The sequence below is a fragment of the Garra rufa genome, chromosome 7 (assembly GCF_049309525.1).
Source record: "Garra rufa chromosome 7, GarRuf1.0, whole genome shotgun sequence".
Taxonomy (NCBI): domain Eukaryota; kingdom Metazoa; phylum Chordata; class Actinopteri; order Cypriniformes; family Cyprinidae; genus Garra; species Garra rufa.
Genome location: NC_133367.1, coordinates 36,006,689 through 36,025,887, shown reverse-complemented (window position 1 = coordinate 36,025,887; position 19,199 = coordinate 36,006,689).

Genomic DNA, 19,199 nt, shown 5'->3' with positions numbered 1-19,199 from the left:
TTGCAACTTGCAATTGCAACTATACTTGTAATTGCTACTTCACACCTTAAAATTCTATCTTACAATTCCAAGTTCATTTCTCACAATGAAAACATTATTTCTTGTAACTGTGAATTTATGTCTCAAAATATCAACTATTTCTTGGAAAAAAAAGTATGAAAAGGAGGAAAAAGGCCCAAAAAACATCAATGAGAATTTATTAAAGTGATCATTTGTTGACTAAACTTTAAAGTCTATCGTAACAACTCTAAGTACACAGTCTGGGACTTTTTGTTGCAGACTCTGCATGTGAAAGGTGATTAGATTCTGTGTTATAGTGTGCAAAAGGCTTTAATAGATGCACATACACGTTTACACAAACCATGTGTGATTATGGGCCGGTTAGCACACGGACAAACATGTTTAAGCAGCAAGCGCTGACCTGTGGGCCCTACAGAGGAGTTCTAGGACTGTTAGGGCAAGTTCTTCTCTTTGACTGTACAATATTTATGACAGGAGGACAGTATATGAGAACAAGGGAATGACTGAAGTTTGTGTGTGTGTCAGAGTGAGTGAGGGCGGCCAAAGTCTCTGTATTCCCTCAGGTAGCGTTTTCCTCAACCCCTGAGAACTTGGAGCAGGAAAGGAGAGAACAGTGGAACGGATGCTCCCAGAGTTTTCATAATTTGAGAGAGAGAGACCCTCCATGCTCTGGGAATTTCCCCCGAACCTTAAAACACTCCTCTCAGATCTTAAGTCACACATGCCTCCAACACGCAGCCACCTGCGAGAGCTAAAACCTTCATCCAAAATGCTGCATACGTAATTTATATCTTCCCCTCCCTGAATTCTACATCTGACATGTTCATACTTCCACTTTTGTCTAATGTCTGCCAGCAGAAACACAGTAAAATCAAAAAATGTACTCGCTATAAGAGAAATAGGTTAGGTGTTGAAGAGATCTCATGGTGATTTTATGTTCCCACAGGATTCCAGAGCGCCGTCCCCAGATTAATGGTTGGGAATGTTTAGGTTAAGCTGGGAGTTGACTGGTTAATTTGTATAACTGTTTGACAAATAGTTGGTTATTACTATAAATCTGTCTTTAGGAAGAAGATATATGGGTGTTTTCTTCAACTATAGGCTCTTTTGGATCATAGATGTTTCGCCAATCATTATTACATATTCGGGTCTATATATCCAACACGGATGGATGTCTAACTGCTGTAACAGCATAAAACTCTCCTGATATTTTAAAAGCAATTACAAAAGAATAAAATAAAGCATATTTTGAGCAGAAGATTTTACAATCACTGTCATCGTCAAGCACACTTCACCAGTACATTCAGCATCTGGTAGGGCTGGACGATAAATCGATTTTATCGATTAACTTGAATGTGTAGTTTACATCGATTTGTTTGAATGAAAATCGTTTTTCGCTTCAATATCCGACGCTCCCCTCTGAGCTCCAGCAGTTCTGAATGGTTCTGCATTTACCATATTAGAAAATACACTAATATATATCTGTTTTCAGAAAGGCACGGAAAACAAATAACGTGTCCTGGTAAAATAACACGAGCAAAGGAGAATGATTTGCATATCAGGGCTCTAGAGTGCGACCTCATTTTTCAATGGTGTGACTTAAAAAAAAATCTTAGGCCGCACCGGTGCAACCAGCCATTCGAGGGCAAAAAAACTACTATGTGCGACTATGAAAAAATATTTAGGAGCACAATGTGCGACTCACCCGATTAGCACATTTGTATTTGTGCTCGGGAGCTTCAAAGGTTTCTACGTGCAACACGAGTAATGCTTGAGCAATGTATCACAGACATCTCACAAATCCTTTCATAAACAAAGTGTACAGAGAGTGTAAATAAGAGACTGATTGTGCAGTATAGAGAGCTTCGTTGATTATAATAGAGCTTTGTGAGATTGCGAACTAAGATGAGTGACAGCTTTTAATCATTTTTAAGGTATAAAGTGACTTACATTGTCTGACAATAACACTATTGCCTGATTTTGCTCTATTTCGTCATCAATAGCAGTCTGAAACAAGTCACAACTGAGCCGCCGCGCATCTCCACTGAAACACAGTGATGTTTCGTTTATGAATGAACTTGCGTTTTTAAACGAATCTAGTGAAACGATTCAATTTCCCATTCATAAAGACAGTCACTTGCTTTATTCCTGAATGAACCTGCCGTTCGAACGAATCAAATGAATGATATGATTCAGTAATTAAATCAGTGTCTTGCCACCACCTGCTGGCAGATCTTTTCAGTTATTTAAATCATTTAATATTTCTGTATTGAAAATTTTATATTGAAAACATTAATCTCAACATGAATTTTTGAATTTGATTGCATTCATGCCACCTCTGAGCCTCATTAAACATATGAAAAGGTAAAAACAAAATTCTTCTGTAAATCACTTCAAGGAGTCAAATATCACCTCGTAATGGGAAGGCTAAATTTTTTATCAGATTATTTGATTATTGTTTAGAATGTGCTCCTGAAATTTTGACTGAAGTGCTCCTAACTAGAAATGTAAGCGTAGAGCCCTGGATTGACAACTTTTTCGTTAAGAATGTTAAATTAAGGCCTGATCTGTCTGAAAATCATAACCAATGCTCTGACACAGAGCCATCAACCTCCCAGGTTATGTCAAGCCCTGGTCTGGAGACGGCATTAGATAATGAGTGACATACGATCGAGTCCGAGCCAGAGAAATCAAGTTTAAATTTCAGCTTAGAGAAGCACTTTAAGCACCAATGCTGTCGAAAATTTGGGTGCACCTAAGAAAAAAAGTTAGGCGCACCAGTGCAACCAGTGCAAAAAGTTAGTCTAGAGTCCTGCGTAAACCATGGTAGGGACAAATTAACCATGGATTTCTTACACTAACCATAGTTTATCCGCAGTATTTGTAGTAAAACTCTGGTTATACAAATGGTAATGCCAAAAAACAAGGCTATTTATAATAACTAATGTAAATAAATTAACCTTTTAGTAAAGGTTTTCGAGTTTTAATGGATTTTCAAAGTTTAAGAGTCAAAACCTGGTATAAAACTAATTCAACACTTAGCAAAAATATGACGGGACGGTAAAAAGTTTATCAGACCGTTTTAAATGAAAACTGCTTAAAACACAAATAAAATCGTTAGATTTTGTATAAAAATGAAAACACCCATACATAAACTCCAGAGGTTCCCTTATGCATCTGTGTTAGTATCAGAAATTACAGATATCATACCATTTTCAGGCTAAAATTTGAGTCAAACTCATATTGTTGGTATGTGAGGTTTCGACTGAGTTTCATTGACAGCAGGTGTCAACAGTGCTGAATTACAGCCTGCCAGAGTTTCCACTTCCCATCCAATCAGCCTCCATTACCTCTGAGGGAAAGACTGTGACCCTGAAGCTAACCTCAGCCAGAAACTTCAACCTAGGCTCGTAATTTAACCAATAAATGCCTCTTTACCTGGGCGTACACTTGAGATCTGATTACATGTGAACATGGCTTGCTCTGCACTCTCAATTTGAACAATTACTGTTCACCTGTGCTCCCACTGAGGAGTGAGCGTGTGTGCGGATCTGACCTCTGAATATTTGCGGTTGGCCTCCAATTAGCTGTGTACATACCTGTGGGACAATTCCTTTAACAGTGGCCCCGGCTCTTATGGTAAGACTAACCCCTCACTCACAGAAAACACACCTTGGTTTGCCCATTCATCAAGAACCTGACACCATTTCCTCATTCACAACCTCGCAAATTACATGACAAACATTCGTCCACAAGTTCAGCAAAAGCTTGCCAAGTTTGTACTTTTGCAAACACTTACTCAGAAACTAGTTCCAACTAGAAGCCCATCCTGTTTTCAGCTTTACTATTAAATATACGTTGCAGGGAACAATGGAAGCCTGTTTCCGCAGAAAAACAAAAAAGCAATTTTGATTTTTTTTTATTGTGATTAATGCCTACTTTTCAATTGTGACTATGTCTCAGAATTGCAAATAGCTCACAATTGAATCATTATTTCTCACATTTTTATTTAATCTAAATTCTATGCATTTTATCTCTCATAATTGTTACTTTTTCTCGTGATTGTTATTTTTTGTTTTTTCTGCGACTCATTGTAATATTATATCTTGCAATTGCAAACGTATTTCTCACAATTACAATCATGCATGTAAAGTATGTCACAATTACAACTTTATTTCTCATAAATGTGACTTTTTTCATAGCTGCTTTATATCTAACAATTGCAATTAGCAATGAACAATTGTGAATAATTGCAGCATTGCACTTCACAATTTCAATGATACCTCACAAAATTAACACTTTTCAGAAGTGTGACCTTTTTCACAGATTTTCAGTTTTATGCACTTTTTTCACTTACAATTGCGACTTTATACATTGCCCTCCACTAATATTGGCACCCTTGGTAAATATGAGCAAAGGTGGATGTCAAAATAAATTGCATAATTTATCCTTTTGATCTTTCATTCAAACAATTCACACAATTCTAACCTGTCATTGAAGTAAATCAATAGAACCTAGGGGTGAAATCTCATTATGCAATAAATGTTTTTCTCTAGTTCACGATGGCCACTATTATTGGCACCCAATTATTGCAACATCCTTTTCCCAAGATAACAGTTCTGAGTTTTCTCCAACAATGTCTAATAAGTTTGGAGAACACCTGACAAGAGATCAGAGACCAATCCTTCATACAGAATCTCTCTCTTCCCAGCTTCATGTTGGTGCTTCTTCTCTTCAGTTTCTACAGGGTTCAGGTCAGGGAACTGGGAAGGCCATGGTAGAAGCTTCATTCTGTGCAGTGACACAATTTTTGTGTTGATTTTTATGTATGTTTTGGATCATTGTCCTGCTGGAAGATGCAACCATGGCCCATTATAAGATTTCTAACAGAGGCGGTCAGGTTTTAATTTTTTATCTGCTGGTATTTGATAGAATCCATGAAGCCATGTATCTAAACAAGATTTCCAGGACCTCCGGCAGAAAAATAAGTCCACAACATTAAAGACCCAGCAGTATTTTTAACCGTGGGCATGGGGTACCTTTTTATCCCTGTCTGCACCAAAACCATCTGGAGGGTTAGCTGCCAAAAAGCTCATTTTTAGTTTCATCTGACCATAGAAGCCAGTCCTGTTTGAAGTTCCAATCATGTCTGACAAGTGAATATGCTTGAGTTTGTTTTTGTGTGAGCCAGGAGGATTTTTTTCTTGAAACCCTCTGGAACAACATGTGGTGATGTAGGGGCTGTTTGATCATTTTATTTTAGGCGTTCTGGCCCCAAGACTCAACAATTCTCTGCAATTCTTCAGCTGTGATCCTTGGAGAGTCTTTGGCCACTCAAACTCTCCTCCTTATTGTGCATTAGGATGATATAGACACACATCCTCTTCTAGGCAGATTTGTAACATCTTTAGTGATTGGAACTTCTTAATTGTTGCCCTGATGGTGGGAATGGGATTTTCAATGCTTTAGCTCTTTTCTTACAGCCACTTTCTATTTTGTGAAGCTCAACAAACTTGTTCTGCACATCAGAACTACATTCTTTGGTTTTACTTCTTATAACGGATGATTAAGGGATTTTGGCTTTTCTGTTCCTCATATTTATAATCCTGTGGAACAGAAAGTCATGACTGGACAATTTTATACTCCTAGCCACCCTGGTGTGCTAAAAAATTGTAATATTAATGGGAATATACTTTAGAGATATTTTACTTTTTATATGATATTTTAAATTTTTAGGGGTGCCAATAATTGTGGCCAACGTGAACTAGAGAAAAACATTTATTTCATAATGAGATATCCCCCCATTTTCCATCATTTTACTTCAATGAAAGGGTAGAATTTTGTGAATTTTTCGAATGAAAGATCTAAAGGATAAACGATGCAGGTTTATTTTCACAGTCACCTTTGCTCATATTTACTAAGGGTGCCAATATTAGTGGAGTGCACTGTATATATAACTGCACTTGTAAAGTACAGTAACAATCAGTTCAGTTGCTTTTAATTGTGATGTTGTATACTTCAGAATTTCCATAATTCCTGACAATTATTAATTGAATTTGTAAATGAAACTTTTTATCGCATTTGCAACTTTTATTACAGTTGCGATTTGTGAAGATTACAATTACTATTATATAATATACAATTACTATTTTTTAATGAGACTTTCTTATAATTTTTAAAGAATTTTTTAAAGAATAATTGCAATTAACCACGAACAGTTTGTAATAATTGCATTATGCTTTTACATTATAAAAGGTTACAGGGGTATAATCTCATGTTAATCTTGAGTACCTATGGAGTAGTACTGCATACTTCATATCTCCAAAAAGTCTTAGTTTTATCATATTTGCAAAAGAAAGACACAGCTTTACGATTCTTTCCGAAAACAGCCGAGCTCCTGAAGGCGCGCCGTGGGCGGAGCTAAAGATTGACAAAAGCTCGCGTGACATTTTTGACATTTCACTTACATCTGCAGTTCTGAAACATGACCTCCATCTTTTTATAGTGGGACCACTCCATCTTTCAGTATCAGTCGATGTGCAAATCCAGCGTCGAACTGGGTCTTGTTTATAAAATGTTCGTCAACAAACACACTTGTAAATCTCCGTTTCTGCCCCGGAAAAACAAACTGCATACACTGTTCACATAACGCTGGGTTCTTCTGGAAGCTGAGCAAGGTTATCTTTGCCTTACAACCAAAACCACACTTATTTAGAGACCTTCTTCCCGAATGAGTCCCGTGCCGCCGAATGAAGCAAGTATGTGGTCTATGTGTGCGCGGGCGCGCTCAATTAGGCCATGCCCACACCCGGGGGAAAACAATCCAACGATCTCCATTGACTTTGTATTGCGGGAAGCTGATTCCTTGTCATTTCTGTCTTATAACAAAAAAACAGAACAAAGTCTAAAAGCTGCTAAGTGACAAGGTGTACAGTAAACAAGCTAAAATAGACAAAACTACATTTTTATAAGCTGTCGACCCTAAAAACGAGTGTTTAAGGACACAAATAGTTGTCAGGTTATTTCACCTTGGGCCATTCAGTTGGATCACTTCTCCAACAAAAGCAAGGCAAGGAAAAGAAGCACTGACACACTAATAAAATTTAGTTTATCAATATATCTCCTCCTTTCAGGGTGGTGAAATAACAATTAAAACTTTATTTTACATAATTATGATTTTTTTTCTCATAATGGCTCCTCTGTTTCTCAATTGTGCCTTTATATTTCACAATTATAACTTTATATTCACAATTGCGATCGTGAAGTACATCGCAGTTACAACATAACTGTGACTTTCTAATAATTGCAACTTTATATATTGAACAATTGCAATTAACAACAAACTAAAATTGGAACTTTTTCCTCATAATTGTTTTTTTTCTGCAATTGTACCTTTACATTTCACAATTACGACTTCATATTCACAATTGTGATTGTGAAGTACATAATCACAACTTTATGTCTCATAAATATGACTTTTCCTCATAATTTCAACTTCCGTGATGAACAATTGGTAATAATTGTAATGTTGTACTTCACAATTTCCATAATAACTCACAATTAAAAAATTAAATTCATAATTGATACTTTTTTTATCACATTGACAACTCAGTATTTCTCATAATTGTGACTTTTACAAGAGGACCTCACAATTCTACTGTATTTCTCACAATTGTGACATTTGTTTCGTAATTTTGTTTTCCGCAACTTTATATTTCACAATTGTCATTTATTTTTGTCATTGCAACTTTATATTTTGCAGTTGCAACTTATTTCTCACAATTTCCACTGTATTCAACTTTATATTACAATTACAACTGTTACTACTTTATTATCACAATTGCTATTGTGAAGTACGTCACAGTTACAACTTTATTAACAATTGTTAATAATTTCAATGTAACACATGCAACAGTAACTCGCAATTAAAAATTAATTTCACATAATTGTGACTTTTCTCAAAACTGATGCAACCATACCTCACAATTATAACTGTCACATAATTGTGAATTGTTCTTATAACTGTTGCCTTTTCTCGCAATTACGACTTTATATTGAGAATTTTGATCATTAAGTACAATTAAAACAATATTTTTTCATAATTGCAACTTACTCTTGAAAGTTACTCTTTATGTTTTACAATTGACTTTATATTCACAACTGTGATTGTAATGAGTATATTTCTTGTAAATGACTTTTTCTCATAATTACAACTTTAACTATTGTGATTGCCAATAATGCTAATATTTTCGACCTTATACTTAACAATTGTAACTTTATTTCTCATAATTGTGACTTTTTCAGACTTTTTCTAAATTTGCTGAAAAAATTAACTAACCCAACTTTATTTACACACCAATGACTAAAGCTCTATTTCTATAAAATATAAACCCAAGAAGCACCCTTTAATCATCTTGGATTATGCGTTTGACAATGAATTGTAGAAGTTCAGATGAAATAGATCAGGGTTAGTCAAACTCCATCTGTATCTGTTTGCATCTGATTTGTTGTGTACAAACAAGCACCTTTTGATTGGCGGAGATTTGTTGCCTGTTCTTGCGATGGCTAAAGTGGCGGGATGCCAAAAATGAAGATGTGAGATATCTGATATGACATGCTCGAACTAGAACAGAGGCTGGAGTGTCCTTTATCAACGGAGTGCATTTCATGCTGGCTTTGGTTTAATCGTGGATTACAAACCACTAATTTACAGATATCCTTGAAATTTGATCTTAATGTTGCCACACTTTCTAAACCTCAATGAAACAAGAGACTGCTAAAAGGAGATTAAACTACACCTTAAGGCCATAGCATTTTACATGACTGCAGAACCAAACAGAGTTCATTGAAACCATTTGTGTCAAAGACTTGAGTGATACCTCAAATTATGTGACTTATCAAGCTGACGTGTGCTATTACTTTTCTAAGTGATTAGACCTGTTAGATGATACTCGCATTAAAAGCAGAATATAGAGCCTTAGGGGATGTTATCTGAGGCAGGACAGCAAGAGATGAGATAAAGTTTCTGGAAATTCACCCCTAGATGACCAACACCGTGTGGTCACACTGTGGAAAATGACATTACGTTTCTGTTTCAGAAGAGGAAGCTAATGAGGGATGTATTTATAGAGCATGCATAAATATTTGAGAGTGGAAATTGTAATAGTATTCTGGAGGGTGTGATACTATAAAAGAGCACTGGCATGGAAAGATCATCAATAATCATAATTAATCTGTTTATATGAGCAGCAGTGACATTTAGGTAAGGGGTGGGTTGCATATGAGTGGAACCAGGGGTGTAGCAGCCAATTTAAAAGTGGGGGGGGGGGACAGTATGGTGATGTTCATACAGTATAATAAATTCTAAATAGAAGAACAATGGGCATTTTACAGCACCAAAGTGGCAATTTGAGGACACCCAAGAGATTTGCGCTGTGATTGGCTAAATGTTAGTTCACTCAAATCTAAGTAACAAATCAGAGAACAATGGCGGAAATATTGGTGCTAGGTCAAAAAAAGTGCGGGGGACATGTCCCCCCCGTCTCCCCCGGTTGCTACGCTCCTGAGTGGAACATTAATTGATAAAGGCCTTGTTTTAATTTAAAGGGCGTTGACACAACACCGTTTTCAACTAAAAATGAAAAACTTTAGCCATTCATTTACGAGACAACGACATATTGGTGTACGTCTTTGAAAATCCTGTTTGTGTAAACTACAAAAACACAAATCGCCATCTTCTGGCCTGGTATGCATAATACTGTGTTTTTAGCGGTTTTATAGGTCCCTGTGGACGTGAATTGTTTTGAAAATGTCTGTACGCAAAGGAAAAACGTTTTTTTTTTTAGTATGTTGTTGTCATATACCTTTACACCATGTCCTAACCAGACGCAATGTGACAAGATTCTAGCGACAAACAAGTCTGTCCACATCAGACACGATATAACGTGATAAAATCTATAAAATATCACAGCCAATCAGAAGCGTGTGTGGGTGGGATATCTCTGGAAACAGTGAGAGACAGAATAACAACACAAAAAGCCAGAAAAACGCATTTCAAAAGTTATAAATTGATTTGCATTTTAATGAGTGAAATAAGTATTTGACCCCTTTGCAAAACATGACTTAGTACTTGGTGGCAAAACCCCTGTTGGCAATCACAGAGGTCAGACGTTTCTTGTAGTTGGCCACCAGGTTTGCACACAACTCCAGCCTTTAGCTCCCTTTACAGATTTTCTATGGGATTAAGGTCTGGAGACTGGCTAGGGCACTCCAGGACCTTAATGTGCTTCTTCTTGAGCCACTCATTTGTTGCCTTGGTCGTGTGTTTTGGGAATACCCAAAACACGACCCATTTTTAATGCCCTGGCTGAGGGAAAGAGGTTCTCGCTCAAGATTTGATGGTACATGACCCCGTCCCTTGTCCCCTTAGCAGAAAAACACCCCTAAAGCATAATGTTTCCACCACCATGTTTAACGGTGAGGGTGGTGTTCTTGGGTTATAGGCAGCATTCCTCCTCCTTGAGTTGAGTCGCTGCCAAAGAGCTTGATTTTGATCTCATCTGACCCACTTTCACCCAGTTCTCCTCTGAATCATTTAGATGTTCACTGGCAAACTGCAGATGGGCCTCTGCATGTGCTTTCTTGAGCAGGGGGACCTTGTGGGTGCTGCAGGATTTCAGTCCTTAAAAGCGTAGTGTGTTACCAGTTGTTTTCTTGGTGACTATGGTCCCAGCTGCCTTGAGATCATTGACAAGATCCTCTCGTATAGTTCTGGGCTCGTGTAGTTCCTCACCATTCTCATGATCATTAAAACTCAACAAGGTGAGATCTTGCATGGAACCCCAGACTCAGGGAGATCGCAACAACTGATTCCACCAACTGTTGTCACCTTCTCACCAAGCTGTTTGGCGATGGTTTTGTAGCCCATTCCAGCCTTTTGTAGGTCTACAATCGTGTCCCTGACATCCTTGGACAGCTGTTTGGTCTTGACCATGGTGGAGAGTTTGGAATCTGATTGATTGATTGTTTTAAGAGAGTGCTTCTAATCTCAGTTTGTTACCTATATAAAATACACCTGGGAGCCAGAAATCTTGCTGATTGGTAGGTGATCAAATACTTATTTCACTCATTAAAATGCAAACCAATTCAATGTGTTTCTGGATTTGTTTGTTGTTATTTTGTCTCTCACATAACCAAAATTATAGACTGATCATTTATTTTTCAGTGGGCAAATGTACAAAGTCAGCAGGGGATCAAATAATTTTTTCCTCAATGTATTATGAATCTTCTGAAGCTGGCTCACAAGAAAGCCCGCAAACAGTTTGCTGAAGACAACCTGTCCAAAAGCATGAATTACTGGAACCATGTCCTGTGGTCTGATGAGACTATAAGATAAACTTGTTTGGCTCAGATGGTGCCCTGGGATGAATCTGAGAAACTGCAATGCGCAATTTGGTGGAATATGCCCCATCTTCTATATGAAGGAGCCAGTTGCTGGTTTGGTAAAGTCATTGCATCACTGCAGCTGCCATAAGAAAAAACTAGCTTTTAACGCTTTTTGAGCATAAGGTACAACATTTATGGGGCAGTTCAGAATTCAGATTTTGTTGCTGATTTGTTATATGATTTAATAGTGAGTTCAGCAAGTGTGTTTTGAGATTCCAGGATTTGAAGCTGAAACAGCTTTAAGGAGGCGTTGCAAATATGGCTGCAAGTATGGCTTTTCCTTGAAAGGGAGTTTGACTGCACTTCGAATGAAATGGTTAAGTTTATAATCTAATTCATAAATATTACACCTTTTTAAGATGACTAAACGTGCGGATACCATCTTTGTTATGGAATATGCTTGTTGGTTCACACTGAGTTTTAACGTACATTGCTTTAATGTATTTTCAAGATCTGAGGATCTGAAGATACTACTCAGAAAACCAAAACGGCTTGATAATTAAGACTGTTTAGGTTTTTCGGAATTAAAAAAAAGGGAAGTGGATTTTTATCATTGTAGGATGGTTGCGTCCACACACGGCTAAGACAAATTTATATGCAAACACCATGTAAAAGTGAATTTTGCATCTGAAAATTTTTCCGCTCGTTTAAAGATTTGTCATGATGTTTATGTGCGTTATTCGACCTTCCTAACATGATATGAACACAGGATAAACAACATGCAAAATGACCACCTGGGAGCGTAACCAAGATGGCCGCCAGGCGAACTGACTAGTCTTGAAAGGACTTTGGTGTAATCATATTGTCCATTTGTAAATATGTTTTAGCACTTAGAGTTAATTGAAAATCAATTATCAAGTTAATGCCCCATTTTGTTAATCTGTCCCAAAAAGGTCAGATCTGTAAATATAGTGAGAGAAAGAGATTGAGCAAATGACTGATTGTGGATGTTTTCTTGCAGACAGCTGCATTGGTAATGATTCTGTCCTGGTTGAGGCGTACAGTGAAGCTCTGTGTCTCTCTATGATCATTGGGTCGAATCCAGAACCCGAAGTCCACATTAACACCAGTTAGAGGAAAAAAACCATCAGCACGGCTTCCTGTTTTCTCCTCCAGCCTGGAACGCTGATTCCCTCGTGACCTGCTGCTATGATGATCGCATACAAACACCTCAACACAGTGTCACATTGAGAAGAGTTGGGCGTTAGCAGGCGATCACATATAGCACTTTATTCACCTGGCTCTCCGCTCTCTCCTTGACCTCCAGTTCACATCATCAAACGATCCATCCGTCCATCTATCCGTTCGCACTCGTTACCAGATCCTCATATCCGCCGGCTGTCTTCATCTGCTATTATACTCATTGCATTAGCCTTCCCGCGTGCAGCTGCTATTCGCTAGCTCATTGTGATGTTTGTATATTTAGCTGCTGCGTTCATTTCCTCTGCTGTTGACTCGGGAAAACACATACAATGCACAAACAGATGCCCCCCACCCGGGCGTTTTGCCGCCTCTCTCTACAGGGCCGCGTCTGTATGACCCCTCCTCCTGCCACCCTTCAGTTTTAAAAGAAGTGGGTTGAGAACGAAAGCAGGGCGAACTTCACAGCATGGAGGCCGTGAGCTCGCCATTGTTCGGCCAAAACTCCCAGACAATCAGGAGATCAAGGCTGAAATTCCCCACCAGCTCTTGTATCCTTCAGGAAAAAAAAGAATATATATAATATATTTGCAATTCTGTTTCCACAGAATACAAATCCTAAATAAAAATAAAACCACAAAAATGAACCATTTGTTTATTAGTCTAATGTTTTATAATTATTATTAATAAAATATACCTATTTCTATTTCTATTTCTGTTGTTATTATACAAAAATATAATATTCTTTATTGCTGTTGTTGTTGTTGTTGTTGTTGTTATTAATTATCTTTTAAACAACACCTCAGTAATAATAATAGTAATGTTTTTTATTTATGTTGGATTTTTATTATAATAATTTATAACAATAATTGTTATTATTACTACTGTTGTTATTAAATTTAACATTATTATTATTATTATTATTATTATTATTATTATTATTATTATAACAGCAACAGCAACAACACAAATTATATTTATTTTAATAATAATAATAATAATAATAATAATAATTATTATTATTATTATTATTATTATTATTATTTAAAAAATAATAGCATTGTATTTTTGTTTATTGTTTATATTTTAATTATTGTTGTGTTTTCATTTTCTAAGTCAATATTATTATATTGTTAATACTAATAACAATAATATATATATAATTATTATTAATTTTAATGACAACAACAATAACAAAAATTATATATCTTTAGATATAATATTTTTATTAAAAATATAATAATATTATATTTTTGTTCATTGTTTATAGTGTTATTATTATTGTTTTAATTTTCTAAGAAAATATTACTATTATTACTATTTTTGACAAATTTTAACTATTATTTTTGAAATAATCTAACTATTGAAAATCTTACTTATTATCATTATTAAATAATAACAATAATACTTTATTATTATTATTATTATTATTATTATTATTATTATTATTATTATTATTATTATTACCACCACATTTTCATCAATAACAATAATACTGTTTTTATTATTACTGGATTTGTATTATTATTATTAACCATATTTTTCATCAACAAAAACAATAATAATGTTTTTATTATTGCGGGATTTTTGTTATTATTAATATTAATAATATTAATAATAATAATAATAATAATAATAATAATAACTGTTGTTGTTATTAAATGTATTATTATTATTATTCATATTATTTTATTTTTCAGCAACACCATTTTTAGTATTTAATTTGTATTAATATAATTTAGAATTGTAATAATTGTTATTATTATTGTTGTTAAGTCCATTATTATTATTATTATTATTATTAAAAATATAATAATATTATTATATTTTTGTTTGTTGTTTATAGTGTTGTTGTTATTATTGTTGTTGTTCTTACTGTGTGTTCCTAAAAAATATTGTTGCTATTGTTAAAATATAACTATAATTAATACCGTTATTAAATAATAATAATAATAATAATAATTAGCATTAGTATGATTATTATTGTTGTTGTCGTCATTGTTGTTGTTGTCATTAACCATATGTTTTCAACAACATCAATAATAATGTTTTTATTATTATTGGATTTTTATTATAATCATTTATAATAATAATAATGATTAATATTACTATTGTTGTTTTTAAATTCATTATTATTATTATTATTATTATTATTAAAAATATAACAAGAATATTATATTTTTGTTTATTGTTTATGTTATTATTATTGTTGTATTTTTCTATTTTCTAATACAAATATTATTACTACTGTTGTTGTTGTTAAAACAGAACTATTATTATTATCAGCATTATTTAATAACAATAAACTTGAAATGAACAAAGGACCTGGGTCATGCAATGGCAAATGAGTTCATGCAATAAATTGCGTACATTATCGTAATCATTTTTTTTTTTTTTCAATTCCACCATATTCGCTATTAGATATTAACTATAAATATCACATTTGTGTCTCAGTCCTCCCAGTTTCCTGATACTAAAGCATCTGTGCTGTGTCTCAGACCCTCCCTCTGCTTTCAGATTGTATTTCACTGCAGAAATTCCTTGAAAATCTTGGATTCTTCCAGTGAGTTGTGTTCAGACAGAAGGGAAGCGGTCTCTGGCGGATGGAGGGCGGTGGGGGAGCAGCTCTTCAAAGCCTGAATTCAGGAATCTTGGCTAGCCAACTAATGGAGGTTGAAAATTGGCTTTATCAATTAAATCAGACAACCAGACAGGGCTTGATCTGCAGTGACACACCAGGTCTGACTGCCTGCCGCTCACATTCGCCCCGTCTGCACCGGACAGACATCATAACACTGTGTCACGTCTGACTCATACTGTACTGCAGCTCCGCTTATCTTAATGACATCAGCTTATGTTTGTTTTGCATCACTATCTACTATGTTACACTACAACTAGACCACAACAATATTGTAACTCGTAGGTGACAATGAACTAGTAGAGGTCACCTGAGGTCAGAGGTTAAGTCAGGGTCAAGTTTCTCTTCGGCTATGCAAACTGCATTCAGCACAGGTCATATTTACAAAATAATACAGTAAAAATACATTTAAATACTTGTTTAGTATAATAGCGTTTATATAGCATATTAATAATAACAATAATAATAATACTGGTAATAATAATAATAATTATTACTAATATTATGGTCATAATAATAATAATAATAATAATAATAATAATTATTATTATTATTATTATTTTGTTTATGTTGTTCCTGCTGCTGTTTTTATTAATTTTAATATGATTGTATTGCAATAATTATTACTGTTTATTTTGAATATAAAATATAATATTTATTAATGTTGTTGTTAAAATATAAATTATTGTATTTTATTTAATAACGTAATTATAATAATGTATTACTATAAATTACAACACAACAACACAAACATTCCCACTTCAAAAACAAATAATACTATAAAATAAATTCTTTTTTTTTTTATTAATGTTATGATAATATTATTTCTTAATAAGTGAAATTATAATCATTCATTAGTAATTATAACAATTTATTACTCTGTCAATAAAACAACACTAATGTTCCCATTTCAATTACAAATAATGCCATAAAAATAAAATAATTTAAATTCTGTTTTTTATTACTATAAAAGTTTATTAAATTGACAACTTTATTATTATTAAAACAAAAAAAAACATAACAATACTTAAAACCTAAAAAAATAAAACATTATATATTAATAATAATAATAAAATAAAACTTAATAATAATAAAATTATTATTATTTTGTTGTTGTTAAAATATACAAATATTTTTAATAATAGTAATTAAATAATAATAATAATAATAATATTAATAATATTAATAATATTAATAATACCATAATTCAACCATAATAATAAACCAAACTTTTTTACACTTGTTAGTTTAAAAATATTATAAAAAAATTGTGCTATGATATATTGATATGATATATGATACAATATTATTATGTTTTTTTGCTGTTTTTATCAATTTTAATATTATTGTAATAATTATTATTGTTCTTTTTAATTAAAATGTAACATTATTGTTGTTGTTGTTAAAATATAAAAATATTTTTATAACAGTAATTAAATGACAATAATAATGACATAATTCAACCATAATAATAATCAACCAAACTATTTTACTTTTTAATTTAAAAATATTATTTAAACAAATAGTGCTATGATATATTATTACTTTAATTATTTTTTGCTGTTTTTATACATTTTAATATTATTGTCATAACTATTATTGTTTATTTTAATTAAAATATAACATTATAATAATAATAATACCAAAATAAATTTAATTATTTTACTTTTTTATTTTAAAATATTATTTAAATATTATTTAATATATTATTATTATTATTTATTATTGTTATTATTATTATTATTATTATTATTATTATTATTATTATTATTATTATTATTTGTAACAGTAAATATAATGTATTACTCAATTATTATTATTATTATTATTATTATTATTATTATTATTATTATTATTATTATTATTATTATTATTATTAACAACAGTAATTATAATCATTTATTGCTCTGGCAATAAAATAACACTTCAATTACAAATTATACCATAAAAATATATGTAATTACTGCAAAAGTTTATTAAAAAAATAAACTTTACATATTATTATTATTATTATTATTATTATTATTATTAAACAATAATTGTTAAAATTAATCATAATAATAATAATAATAATAGTAGTAGTTATTAATAATTATTATTATTATTAACACCTAAATTACAAATTATACTGTAAAACTTAATGTAATTACTACAAAAAGTTTATAAAAAAACTTTACATATTATTATTAAGCAATAATTGTTATAGTTGTTATTATTATTATTATTATTATTATTATTATTATTATTATTTAATAACAGTGGTTATAATCTAATCTAATTTATTACTCAGGCGTTTACTCTAGGTAAATTCTCCCGTGTTTCTGTTTCATCTCTCTGTTGTCTCATTCATGCTATAGTCTGTTTAATCTGTCCATTGTGATTTCTTTATGTCAAAGTTGACTGTGATCTGAGGTGCAGGTGATCAGTGGCTCCTGCGGCTCACAATAACGTGTGTGATGTCAATCACTCGCTGCATGTGGACAGAAAAGGTCAGCAGGTTTATAAATAGCTCCCCAGAGACGCTCAAACGCCCGTGTCACTTCCTGCTGCTGCAGCAAAAGGGGGCCGCCGTGTCCCCGTGACCTCTGACCTCCCGGAGTTTGCGATGTGCGATATTCCCTGGAGGCAGAAGAGCTGGCAAACACCGCACATACAGTGAGACGGGAGACCGGTGGAGGATTTCACATCTCACTTAAAGTTTGAGAGCTTCTGAAGGAAGCCATCTCCAAACAGCAGGTCAGACGTTCACAAATATATGCTCCGGCTCTCTGGAGATGACCTCAGCTCTGTGATGTCATCGTTCGACTGGAAATCCCAAAACACAAAACCTTGTGAAATCAGAAGCTGATTTGCTGATGTGTTTCACTTTTTAGTTTCTCTGTTGTGCAATGTTTATATCGAAAAAGATATATTTGGTAACGCACATCATCGAACTAATGTTTTCCCAGTATCTTATCTAATAATTCTCATGAAGCTTTTTAAAAATGTGTATGAGTCATATTTCACTACAAAATTCAAAAGATATATCTGTATTTTTTTTAATTAAAATTGAAAAGTTAAATAAAATAAAAATTGTACAATAATAAAATAATAGTTATTATTAAATAATTTAAATAAAGAATAAATATTTGTAATAATTATAATAATAATAATAATACTTAGTATTATTATTATTATTATATGAAAAATAAAATAAAAAATAATTATATAACACTACTACTACTACTAATCTAAATTATATTTAAATACAGATATATAAATAATAATAATAGTAATAATAATAATAATAATTTCTATTATTAAAAGTAGATATTTTTTCATTTTTGAAATTTAATTAAACAAAATACAGATAGTAATACATAATAATACTACTAAGAAGAATAGGAATAATACATTGTTTTTAATATAAATAACATATAACTATGTAATCAGAATTATTATTTTATAATAATAATTATTATTATTATTAGTTTATTTAAATTATTTAACCAGAATTATTATTAGAATTTTATTTTAATTTTTCAAATGTAATTAAATGAAATACATATATATAAATAATAATATTTATTCATGAAATAAAATGAATGAATATTATTATTTTTATATCTGTATTTCATTTAATTACATTTGAAAAATTAAATAAAATAGTAATAATTCTGTTTAAATAATTCAAATACACAAATAATAATAATTAGAAAGAAAGAAATTTACTTTAAGCAAAAATTATTTTATTATCATTTTGAATGAATTAATGATAGCCTGGGTGTCCCCATACTGCCTTGCGCAGCGCGATTTTATTCACGCTTCTAGTCAGTCTGGAAACCATGGACCTAATTTTCACCTAAGATAGGGAACCAATCACAGAACGGGGAGGGAGCAGCAAGACGATGACGCCTTCTATGCGACTAACCGAAGCAGGTTGTTACTATGGATCCAGCACGGCAGCAGCCGCGGT